This window comes from Microtus oregoni, unplaced genomic scaffold (assembly GCF_018167655.1).
Source record: "Microtus oregoni isolate MIOR12 unplaced genomic scaffold, Mior012 000037F_ref0000500, whole genome shotgun sequence".
NCBI lineage: Eukaryota > Metazoa > Chordata > Mammalia > Rodentia > Cricetidae > Microtus > Microtus oregoni.
Genome location: NW_024543096.1, coordinates 20,772,841 through 20,786,179, shown reverse-complemented (window position 1 = coordinate 20,786,179; position 13,339 = coordinate 20,772,841). Strand labels below are relative to the sequence as shown.

The 13,339-nt window shown below is 38.6% G+C and overlaps 1 pseudogene; it reads right to left on the bottom strand.

The window, feature by feature from the left end:
- Positions 1-4,648: 4,648 nt before the first annotated feature.
- Positions 4,649-7,936, bottom strand: LOC121433159 (annotated as a pseudogene).
- Between the last annotated feature and the right edge of the window lie 5,403 nt (positions 7,937-13,339).

Genomic DNA, 13,339 nt, shown 5'->3' with positions numbered 1-13,339 from the left:
GGGAAGGGTTGATGGAGGAATTGTAGGAGTGTCTATCCAAGGACTAGTCTAGCCTCAGACCCATGGGGGTTGGTGTTAGGAGTTGTGTGGAGATTGTGGGAGTTTCTAACCAAGGAATAGTCTAGCCTCAGACCCACAGGGTGTGTGTATGTGTGTTAAGGGTTGTGTGGAGATTCTGGGGGTGTCTAACCAATGACTGGTCTAGCCTCAGACCCATACCATGACAGTGAGATTAACCCCGACACTGCTTGGAAGGCCAGGACCTAGAGGCTGGATGGTCCAAAGACCTAGGATAGAGTTAAAAACTATTGAAGAAAAAAAAGTCAACATAATTATGCCAAATGATATTCTACTATAATCAAAGATTGCTGATTACCTAAATTGTCATTAGAAAGCCCTCATCCAGTAACTGACAGAAACTGATACAGAGACCCAGAATCAATCATTGGGCTGAGCTTGAGACATTCTGCTGAAGAGAGGTAGGAAGGATTGTATAAACCAAAGGAGGGGGCGGGTTGTAGGAGGGCATCACAAAGACAACCAAAGATCACTTTTTCCAGATTCTTCCAGGCAACAGTTCAGAGGTAATCAAATCCTACTGCCCTCAACACAACCATCACGACCCCAGATAGTCTCCACATTCTGTTTCTTTCATCAGTCTGTCAACCAAATGTAGAGCTTCAATTCCCACGTGATGCAGATTTTTCAATGGTACTTACTCTATTTAATAATAAAGCTCATCAATCTATCAATTGAAAATTAGCATGGTCAATGCTTAGCCTGCTTGTGGACCTATTGGCTTCTCTGCCTTTGATGGTTATTTCCAGAGCTAATGTTTTCAGACTTTCATTCTACTACTTTTAAAAAACAAATAAAGGGATTTTGATAGACTCAAAAAAAAAAAAAAGACAACCAAAGAAACAACTAACCTATGCTTATAGGAGCTCACGGAATCTGAACCAACAGCCAGGGAGCCTGCCTGGAACTGACCTAGGCCCGCTACAAAAGTGTGATAGTTGTGTAGCTTGATCTACTTGTGGGACTCCGAGCAGTGGCAGCAGGGGCTGTTCCCAACGCGTTGATCGCCTTCTGGATCTTATTCCTCATAATGGGTTGCCTTGCCAAGTCTCCGATATAAGGGGAGGAGTTTAGTCCTACCGCAACTTGCTATGCCATGCTCCCATGGGAGGACTTCCCCTTTCTGAACAAAAACAGAGGAGGAATGGATTGAGGGAGAGAGGAGGGAGGAATGGAAGGAAAGAAGGTAGAGGAAACTGTGGCCAGGATGTAAAATAAATGAATAAACTTTAAAAAGAAAACTTTTAAAACAGAGTTCATCATGTTACTGCAGTTTGGAGAGAGCCTCTACTTTCAACACAACCTCACAAGTGTAACTTCCTATCTTTTTTTACCATTAACTCAATTAGTCATTTGATATTTAAGAAGCACAGAGGGCTATGTAAGTCCCACTAGGCAAAGTAGGGAACAGGGACTGTGGAGACAAGTCAGTGAGTATACTAGTGACTCTCAGCCTTCCTAATGCTGGGAACGTTTAAAACGGATGTTCTTGTTGTGGTGAGCCCCTACTTCATAATTGTACTTTTTATACTGTTATGAATCCTAACATAAAGATCTGAAATGCAGAATTATTGGGAGCTACTGAGTACTGGCCTCAGCACTCTCTCCAGGTTCAGAACAGGACTTCTACGACAAGCGAAAACTGGCTTGGAAATGGGATCTGAGGGGTAGAACTAACTGACTCAGGCACATTTTTTCCTGCATGTTTCTTTACTTCTACATGGAAGATGAAAGAAGGGAGAAGAAAAATAAGCATGGGGCATAAGAGGTTAAAGGTAAGGGCATCAGGCATTAGGGGTAACGGTAAGGGAAAAGGGGATAAGACATAAGGCATAAGGGTCAAAGAGAGGGTGATCTCCATAAAGCTTTCAGTTTATGTAGGCATACAGACAAGTTAGCAATCCCATAGGGGGTAACAATACTGTCAAGCATGCATTTTTACAGTCACAAAAACTGGTGGATCTGGCAAGGAGGGACCTTATGTCTCAGAGGGGACATGACTGTGAAGTTCCCTTGCATCTGGGAACACAGCCTTGGTAGCCATAGTAACCCATGTGTGTGATTTGCATTAGCATCTACCTAGTTGGATTAAATGGAGTCTCAAGGTCTCCAGAGGGAACCTTGCTTTTGACTCCAGCAGGATGCCCAGGTGAGAATGTATCTCTCTGAAGCTAGTTTTAGCAACCCAGGCTTTTTTCTTGTATAAACAGCTAATTTCCTGGGCTATGATCTTATGTTGTTTGAAACCAAGGTAAAGGTAAATATAGAATATCAGTAGCTTGTTAAGTCAGAGCAAAAGACCAGTAGATTACTCCTTCCTCAGTCAGCTGCTAGAGCAGACATATTACCTCCAGTATGAGACTCCTTACTTACCAGTGACTACTGTCAATAAAGAAAGTCTGTGGGGGACTATTATTACGTAGAGTTTGGTTATGAGAACAAAGGGTTGACTGAATCCTTTGCACACCATGACTTCATGGTGTGCAGGGAGGTATCCAGTTGCCCTACAGGAAAAGTCAGGTTTACACACTGCTGGGAAACTATAGAAGGGAGAAATGCCATGATTTCACAAGATTTCTACAAACTGACAATGACTTATCTAAAGGGCAAATGTCCCCGTAGCTTTGCAAAAACTCCTAGTGGGGTGTCTGTACACTTCCGGTGGATAGTTCAACAGATCTGTCCACTGTACATTTACTGTATACTACACAGAATATCTGATACGCGACCCTCCAAAGGAGACATGAACCACAGGTTGAGAATCACTGCAGTAGAGTGCTTGCCGCATGAGCATGAGAATCTGTGTGCGCCTGCTTTTAATTCAGAGGTGGAATCCCACAGATCCCCATGATGACTGCCCTAATTAGCCAGTGCCAAACCTGTGAGAAATCCTGTCTTAAAGGACAAGGCAGACCACTCCTGAGGAGTAACAGCGAAGCTAAACATCTCATCTCCATACACGAGTACAGACATGCACATCTCCACACGCATAACCATGTGTGCACACACACATACACACAAAATTAAAAGAAAAATTAAGAATAGATAACAGCAACAATTATGCTAACAGGAAATTCGTTTTTATAATGTCCTCTATGGAAACTAATTATACATAAGCAAGTGTAGGGTTATAGCATCATGACAAACATCCATAAGTTAAAACCTCAAAGGCCAAGCATGAACTTTGCTTCCAGATAGGATGCGAATATCACGTGCTTATTATTAATTAAATTCTTTTGTAATTTGCTTTCTGTACAGTCCCTAAGATGTGTAATATGTTTTCAGTAATTTAGACACAAATGATAGCTATTTTGTTTGACCATGGAAATAGAAAATGTGGTCATTGTTCTCAATACTGCTAATCCTGTTTTCTGTCTTTGATTAAAGACCCCTTTATCTCACAGACTCAGTTCATACAGCATCGCAAATGACAATAGTCAGCCATGAAGGATCATCAAGTACCATACAAAACTCAAACTCAGTATGTAGTAACGTGAGAATATTATACATAATTTCTATGATAAAAAGTGAAGTAGTAGATTAAAACATTCATGTTTATAGGGTCAGGTGTTCTGTTTCAGAAGCTAGTCACAGGTTTGCGGAAGGGAACCCAGGCCATGGTAGTTTCAAAGCTTTCTTTCATCTCATCTCACAGCATTACTGATAAGTCTGACTGGACTCCACAACACTTTGCCATAAATTGTTCCCTTGGCATGTTCTAAGTTTGTTATTTGGAAAAATGGCAGACATATGCAGACATAGACATGACCCTGGGGGAATGTCCTTCAGGAAAAATAAGCTCACATCTATCTCCATCAGTAAAGAGCAGATGCCAGCAATTCTCACCAGTAACCACCATTCTCAGAGGGGAATTATTTTCATGTATACAGGATCTGACACCTGGCTTGGGAAGGTCTGAACGCAGGCTTTCATTTGGTGACTGGTATATAGGAGTCTTTGCCTACTTGATAGACCAAAAGTCACTCCACATTTCTCTTCTTGGCAAGGCTTACCTCAACACAATACAATTCCCAGCATTCTGCTGCCATTCCCTTGTTCTTCTTGCAATCAACCTGCTTTTTAAATTCTAGCTCTCGAGCCTGCTTTGAGCTTCCTTCTGCGTATGTGACTTCCATGCTTAGAAACATGACAAATTTTGTTTTCTGCTAAGTTAGTGTCAGTTTGCTTTCCACATATCAAACAATAACAAAACTTCAAAGTGAAAAGAAAAAAATTCAAACTTTTTCTCACAGTCCATCCTAAGTTTGGTGCCATGGTTTGATGTATGAAACACAACTAATGATTATAAATTTTCCTTGCTACCAAAGAACTTATAACTGACTTGTGCAAACCAGGCACACACACAAAGACCCACCAAGACAAGAGAATGTTATCAGAATTGATTTTGGAGAAGTGGAAGAGTCAAGTCCCCATTGACACAGACTATAGAGAAGTCAATGAAAGAAGATGTCAAGCTTCAAAGTTCCTCTATGATGTCACCCAGACAGCTGGCTAGGGTACAGGTGATGGGAAAACAAAATGCACTATATATTTAGAACTAAATGCCAACCTAGGTAAGCCTGTACATTTGCTGACTGCAATTCTGAAATCAATAGCTTCTTACCTTTTGCAGATATTCAACTGGTCCAGCTGGGCAAATTCCACTCTTAGGGGCCTCAAAAATACTTCTCAGCTCATCAAGAGCAATGGAAAAGCGTTCAATCCTGCGCCGGCCAGCCAGGGAATCCTCCTTCAGAATTTCTGGTTGGCCAGAGGCTTTGAGTTTGTCACTCTGGTCCTCAGGAACGTGGTCTTCAGGTTCCCCACTCAATATCTCTTCCCCTGTGCTGCAGGACAGACTCGGTGGCTCCGGAGGGTCAAACGCAGAGAGCCCATCTCCTTCAGGTTCAAGCAAGGTGCTTTCCTTAAGCTGGAAGAGCCGGCACCCACTACCTCCAGGGTAGCTCTCACTTCTCTGGCAGTCACTGGATTCCCACTTCTGCCTCAGGAGATTCAATGACCCCTTCTGGATGGGGAAAGCAGACGACTCCAGGTGGTCCTAAAACGGCAAAGGTTCTTTCATTATAAATGTGCACAGACGTCAGTTGTATTCAAACACATCACTGAAGGTAGGTACTTGACTTGATGGCACAATGCCATGACAGTGAGCCACAATTCACACAGATTGAGAGGAAGAGTCAGCATAGACACAGCCAAGTGACCGTAAAGAGACAAAAATACAGCTAGGAAGACAAGATTTTTTTCCTCTTCCTTTCATGCAAAATAAGCCTTGTAAGTTCATTGTTGAATAAATTCTGAGGCAAAGGGTCATTTATGAGGGAGGCAATGAAGCAGAATGGGGCCATTTCCCATGTGTAACAGTATAATATTTCTTTTGAATTATTGGTGTTTTGTAAACCTATTACTTCAGAAGTAACAGACTAATAGCTTATCATTATTAATCCTTGGCTGTAAGGCAAACACTACAATAATTGCTTTGTATATGTACCCATCTTGTTCCCCAAATTATCACAGACGAATTAGTTGCAACTATTATTAGTGTGTTGTAGGCTTGGACTGAATAATTTGCCCAGGTCCTCAATGACCAAGTCTGAATCTGAAAAATTTATCTGTGTAATTTTAGCAACTGCTCCTGATACCATTGGGGTTTATTGCTACTTTTGTAATTTTTAAGTGTCTCATGGTGAAGCTCATTTAAACAGGACTCTGTTTCAGAGTTTTATGGTGAACAGAAGAAACTTCAGATGGAAAAAAAAACATATTCTTACCATAAAACACACAGGTTCTCACACACATGGAGGGAGATCAATCATGGTCAATGAGCCTTATCAGCTACCATGAAGTTTGTCACTTAAATATAAATAGCTCTGCTGCCCACCTAGATGATGCATTGCAAACTTGAAGCTTTAAAAAATAAATTTTGCTCTTGAAGGATGTTGCATTTTCTTTTAAAATTGTCAGCAATGTGGTATACAATACCATTTAAAGTAAGTTTTGGAAGTATCTCAAATGTCATCTAAATTAACGGCCATATGTTTCTTCGGATGTTGGTCTCATTTGGGAAAAATACTTCATGTATGAGACTAATGTACATATTAGATTAATACATGCTTATAGAAGAAACAAACTTTGTTTTCATTAAGTAATATATCCTCTTACTATGTAAAAAGACTGATAATAGTTTATGTTTTGCTTTCCTCCATTTGTAATAAAGTTTGTGAGGTACTGAGTAGATTTAATGGTGACCCTGGCACCACTGTATAGTATGACCTTACAGCAGACAGATGCCCATTTCCAAGATGGGGTTCAGCAACATTGTGACCTTGAAAAAGCTTCAGTGGATAAGAGAAACGAATGCCTTTAAAAATAAAGTTATGTGACTCATCTCTATTTGGTCAGCCTTCTCCTAGCCCTCGTAGTAGCTCCTACTCTCTTCAGCCTGCGGTGAACACTGCTCTACACTCAGTTTCTGCCCGGTCATCAGCATCATGATTGATCATCTCTTTCTAAGGTTTAGTACATAGTACATTACCATAGATAATTATGATGTACTGAATATTAAGAATAAATGATTCTACATGTTTTCATCACAACAAAGTAATAAACATTCAAAGATATGGCCATGCATAATTTGAATTTTATGAAATATGTGCATGACACATCACATGGTAGCCCTAGAATGGGTATTACTTTATATATAGTAATTAACCCTCACTTCCAGCAAACTGTCTTAGTGTATATTATAGTCCTCAATGGAGTTACTAATTTCTGCCATTAACTCTAACTCTATTTTTTTGGTAAAACATTATTTTAATTACTAAAATATTTACAGTGCTTATGAGCCCCTAGCCTGCAATACTTGGAAAAAGAGAAGAGACTTTTAAAGGGACAGATTCTTAGACTAAAACATATTGGAATTTTTGGCTACAAAAAGTATTAGTAATTAATACGTTTTTGTTAGTCACTACTGAATGTCTGAATGAAACAGAGGTACCACACAAGACCTGAAAATCTGTTTTAGAAACTAACTAGCAAATGGCAAGACTTATACCAAGAAGATCTGTAATTCTGTGTCTTGCCTGTAAATAAACAAGTGATGCAAAGCAATTTATTTACATGTGGTTATTTCCTTTTCAAGACAGTGTCCCAGCTGGTAGGAATAAGCATATCTTGTCATTTAATATAATAATTATTTTGAATCCAGACTTGCACAGTTAGGGAAAGAAAGCTGAAAAGAAAACAACACAAAATAAGACAACACTCCAAGAAGATGACAAACTTGTAAGCTTGAGCAGAGACCCATTTTCTTCTATAGCAAATGGGTCCCAATGATTTAAACTTATTTGATCATCTAGTTCTGGATCAAGATGGAAGACACCTGCATTTCCCAGTCCCTCCTAGTGCACATACCTAAAGACCCTGAAATTTTATGTGAATCAAGTTTAAAATGTTTAATACTGAAGAGATGGCATGGTGCCTAGGCCCCCACAAAGCTGAGGGACAGTATGACAGTAGATTTCTTGTATTTTCTTTTATCCATCTACCACTGGTTGCTAGAAGCATCGATAAGATAGAAGCTTTAATAGAAGAACATCAGGAACATTTCACACGTGAAAAGACCATTTGCACTGACAAAAGCCAAGACAAATTAAGAAAAGGGCAACCTACAATAGAAAAAACAATCTTAACCATGGGCAAGTGCTTTGCAAAATGTGCAACTTACTTTCCCCGCTTCCCACGACACTGAGCGGGAGTCTAAATTTTTTTCTTTTTCCTTTGCTCTTCTCATAGTCATCAGTTCAGCGAAGACGTAGAGGGCAGAATATGTTTTAACCATTACTTTTCTTGAAAATGTCACACCTGTATATAAAAGATTCTGATGCTATCTATTATCTTCCTTCTATCTCTACCAAGTTCCTCCTCACCATCCCTGTCAAAGACTCATATCTTTGATTGAATTTATAACTTCTTTTGTTTATACAAGGCCACCTGTGAGCCAACTGAATAGGCACTATCCATGGGAGAACTATAGAACCTCTAGTGGGTGTATGTTTGAAGGCCATTGCTCTACCCTTCCTGAATTTATGATTAGCAAGTAGTTCAGCAGTGAGGCCTGGGGTCCATTGATCACCTCCTCCATCCATGTCTGACTATTAATTGGTATATATTTGTGCAGATTCAGTGCAGACCTCCTTGTTTATGAGAGGTCATGATTGCAATGGCTATGCAACCTCCAGAAGGTGGCAGCTCATAACACTTCTCCCTGGCTGCAGCTCTTATGTCCATTATAAAATAAAGGGATGATGCAGCTGTATAAAAGTGAATTTTTATAATTCAAGGTAAGCATTTGGAACTAGAGAAATTATACTGACTGGGGTAATCTGGCACAGATAAATGTAGGTTTCCTTCAACATGGATGCTACACTTTAATCTGCAACTGTATGCATTTACTTTGGAGTTTCTATAGAAACCAAGGAAGTAGTACGTGGGCAATGGGTGGGGAAGTCTTAATGCATGGAGGTATCAAAATATAGGCAATATGGAAGAAGAGAAGGGAGTTCCACAGACAGAAATGCTTAAGAATGAAGTAGGACAGTGGAGACCATGAAGAGAGGTGTTAACACAGGCAAAGAGGGAATGAATATGCCCTATGGAAGCTTACTATCTTAGAATCAAATAGAGGAATATAATTTTTATTTTTTTCTTTTTGAAATGGGTATTAAAGGGACATTCTTTACATAGATGGGGAAGGCTGCCAAAGTCATGGGCAATAATAAACAATGACTCTGCTACCAGGATTGAGATAGCTCTTTATAAGTTGCTCTTCATGCAGGCATCAGAAGCTCCCAAAACAACAAAGGCTTCTGCCATTTCTCTAGGTTACCCAGCAAACCCAGAAGGTAAACTATATTGCGGACGTGAAGCTATACCACAGTTGCTTAATACAGAGAAATCCAGCGGGAACTGAACTGGAAAGATGGTTGATGCCTGTAGTACTCAGAGTTCTGGAAGGTGCTATGCGGGCTATGGAGACCAAAGGACATCAGCATTCTTAAACATCAAATGCTAGGACAATGAGACCATCCTAGGAAGAGGAAAAAGGACTCTCATTTTCATTTGATAACAAATCTTCACCAAGACCTTCTGAGAAGACCCTTCTGTGTCTTCACCTGGGGTGGAGAAAATATCCCTCTGCTCCCTATTTATGCCAGAGGACACTGTGCCATAACAATTACCCATGAAGCCTCCTTCTCTTAGTGCTACAAGTTGAAGACACATGGAGAATAGTAAAAAAAATAACTTCTTCTTCCCAGTTATACAGAGATGATCGACAGTGGAGATACTGGACCCCCTTACAATGTCACCTAATGGCAATGGGGTACTCCTCTAGGGAATATAAGGAGCCTGGCTTTTATCCTTGTCAATTAAGAGACAAATCCTGATCCATAACTCCCTTTCCCAGAAGCTGCACAAGCTGTGATCTGAAGGTCTTTTGTCTAGACAGTCCAACTCTAACTGCATGGCTTTGTCACCAAGTGCTGACCGCATGCCCTGCTATGCTCTGCCATGGATACTATGTTGATGCACATGTACATGGCAGATATTCTGTTATCCCAGTTATCAACACGACATTACTTTTTTACTGTTCATCTTACTGTAGGGCATCTATTTCCTAATTGAATGCAGACTACCAGATGCTCTCATTCCATAAAACATAATTTTTCTCTAGTTTCAATAGGAGGTCACGATGACCATTGTTACCAGACTTGTCAATAATAAGTCATGATACTGCTCCCTGATAGCTGATTGTGTTCACACGTGAAATGACATTTAGAAAGTTCTTTATCAGTGGTCTTTGATAGCGGAATTACAAGTACAGCAGAGGGCAGCGTGTCTCACATTGGCTCTGAGGGACACCAGTATGAAATACTGTCGTTCAGAAAACCATGGAGAAAAGAATACATGGGAAAAATTGAGCTTAAGACACTTAATATACCCACCTTTAAAACTTATAAGGTACTTGGAAAAATCCTGTGAAAAGGTCTATAGAAAATAAGTGCAAGTAATTCAAAGATGTTATAAATTTATCAGGCCAGATATCTCGTAAATGTATTTTTCATTGTATTCTTCTATCAGAGCTGTCTTCTATCAAAGCTATTTTGATAAATATTGATGGAACGCAAAACCCACTAATCACAAAAAAGCAAGTCTCATATATATATATAATACATATTGATTATTATATAATACATTTTATTATATATTTATTATAATATATAGCATTATATTAATATATAATATAATTTATTGTATTATAATTATATATTTACATATAATATATTAGGCAGAATAATATATTATATATTGTATATTAAACTGATTAAATATATTATTCATTTTACCTAGTTTTGACTTTAGCAAGATCTGAGGGGAAAAAACTTACATTGATCATTATTTTATTCACCACTTTTGAGTATTTTTATTTTATTAGAACCTAAACATTGTTAAAGATAATGCTGTAAATTGTGACTTATGTATAAAACAAGAATGTTTTAATAACACTCAGAGAATTATACAAGTCAGCTGCACATATAAGACGTTACAAAAGCCATTGTTCATACACTAAAAGAAGAGAGGAAGCTATTAGGATACTCTTTTGTGAAGACAGCACAACCAGATTCTTATAGTATCTTTTCCCTGTGAACCCTGACACATAAGAACAGTCACATCATTTCCTTCTCTGTTTACTCTGTCCTGTTGCTGGTTGTTATGAGGCCTGTGTCACTTTATCCAGTCAGAAACATCAGCGGTGATCAAGAAGATCTAGGGGGTCACCATTATGGATTTAAATTGTCTTCATCGAGTGTCTTTACCTAGCCTTAATAAATTGAGTTATTGAACCTGAGGATCAATCAAAGTCGGCCAGTGTTGAGTGAAATTAGGGATATTCATGGATTAACAAAACTAATGTTCTTATTGTATGTGTTCTTCAGAGGATCATAATGCACAATGTTTTGACTCTAAGTAAATTAATCATACACTTTCTTCTTTCCCACCTCTAATTCTGCTTTTCTTTTTTTTTTAAAGAAGTTGATTTATTTTATGTGTGTAACTGCTTGTCTGCATGTAAGCAAGTACACAAAATACCTGGTATTCTTGGAAGGCAGAAGAGGACATTGGATATCATCAAACAGTGTGAGACTTTTATCACTTGATCTTCTAGCATTTGTTACATATGTTTCTGTTTTTAGTTCAAACTATGAACCATTTAGAGAAGCATCCCTGATTTCTCAGTGCTGTCTTAGGTCACTGTTTAATCTTTATTACACTGTAGTCTTCATTGGACAGATGATGACAATTATACTTTAACACTTGTTTAGGTGGCTATTTTATTAGTTCCCTAACGTCAAGGTCCTGAATGTAGGGATCATGTCAGCTTCTGTCTAGAAGTTTATCCTTGACTTCTAACATAGTGCTTAGAACAAAGCTGAGGCTCAGTAAATATTTAGTAAATCGACACTCTATTGCTACACATTTAGATTTTACACAAATCATCAACACTATATAGACATATTTTTTCTTATGCTAGACTCAAGGTTTGGAATAAGAGTTCTCCTATAGTTAATTCAAATCCAATAGATCTTTTAGAAAACTAATTAAACGCAGTTTTAATAAGCACCTGATATAGCTTTAAGAACAGTGTTTTCGAACATAGGCCTTGAGCATCACAGAAATGACAGTGATGGGTCACATTGATGTACAGAGATATAATCTGCCAAGATTGTGAAATACATGTGAGCTGGAATTCACATTAGGATTTCAAATACTGCATGTCATGTTGCTGTCAAGTGATTGATTGTCTTATGAGAAAGTGTAACGGGTCTGCAGAGGGAAATTTTTTAAATAAGAAAAGAGTAGCCCAGTCTGTAAGCACATTGTCAGTGAATTAAAGACTGGATTCTTCCTGATAGTCCACACCTTATAATATATGCAAATTTAAGTATTATTTCCTGGCTCAGTTTTAGGGCTTAGCTTATTTCTAACCAAAATAATTCTGATGGTCTTGAGACCCACTGCAAAAAAACAAGGACAATAATGATTTTGTTTGTCATCTTAACATTTTCGATAGAAAACAATGCAAATTTTTTGAATAAAGAAAAATTACCAAGTAAACTTCCTGAAGTCAAATTCTACACAAGCTTTGTAGATGTTTCATACAGTTGATTTACTATGACTTCTTCCAAGTCATGACTCATATTGTGGATTTAAGAACAGGCTTCTTTTTCACTTTTCCATTAATAGTGAGTTTCAAAGTTGAAAGCATAAGTATTTAGAAACTTCAACATATTTTAAAATCTCAGAAGTGTATGACTATCTCAAAACCATAGTGAGTGAAGTTTTAAACAGCACGGTTAATGTCAAGAATAGCAAAATCCTGAGGCTGGAGAGATGGCTTAATGATTGAGAGTCCTTGTTCCTCTTCCCCCCAGTTACTCTAATATTTATAGCATCAAATTCCAATATTCTCATTTTTCACTAAGCAGAGAATGACCACCAAATGTAACCTAAGCCGGAGAGTCAGTTTACTGTGGTCACGTCTGTCTGTTTTAAGTTACCGTACTAGCAAACTCTCTGCAACCAGCAGGGGCTGCTTCCTTCCACTCCAGTGAGAAATGAATGCATTTATTCACATTGCTTCTGTGAAATGAAACCTGTGGCTGATGGCACATGATGCAAGTGTTGTTGCTCTGAAAATGTGGCACTCTGCGGCCGAGTAACCTGAGCTTATATCAATGAAAAAAAATGTATATTTCAGCTTCAGGAACTTGGGAAGTGACTGCAGTGGGCACCCAGGAGACCAGCCTTGGCTGGAATTCACAGGAAGCCCCCCTCTGAGGCAGACAAGGAGAGTGCCTTGGGAGACTGTCAAACTCTGCTTCACTCTCTGTAATAATTGAAAGTTGACTTAGAAATAAAGCATGCTGCAGTGTCTGGATTGCAAGCCTCTTCTGCTTGTAGAATCATTTCGATTATGAATTAATTTATTTTTATTTTCCATGAAAGAACCAGAAATGACTCTTTTTATCCTCATTCCTCCCTGTGGCTTCAGTGAACACCCTTCTTTCCCAACACACCTAGATCAAAGTATCTCTCAAGAAGCCCTTTAAATGTTACTCTAGTTATAGTTTTCAGATATCTAATTTAGCTTTTTTTTAAAAAAAGAAAATAAAAATCCTAA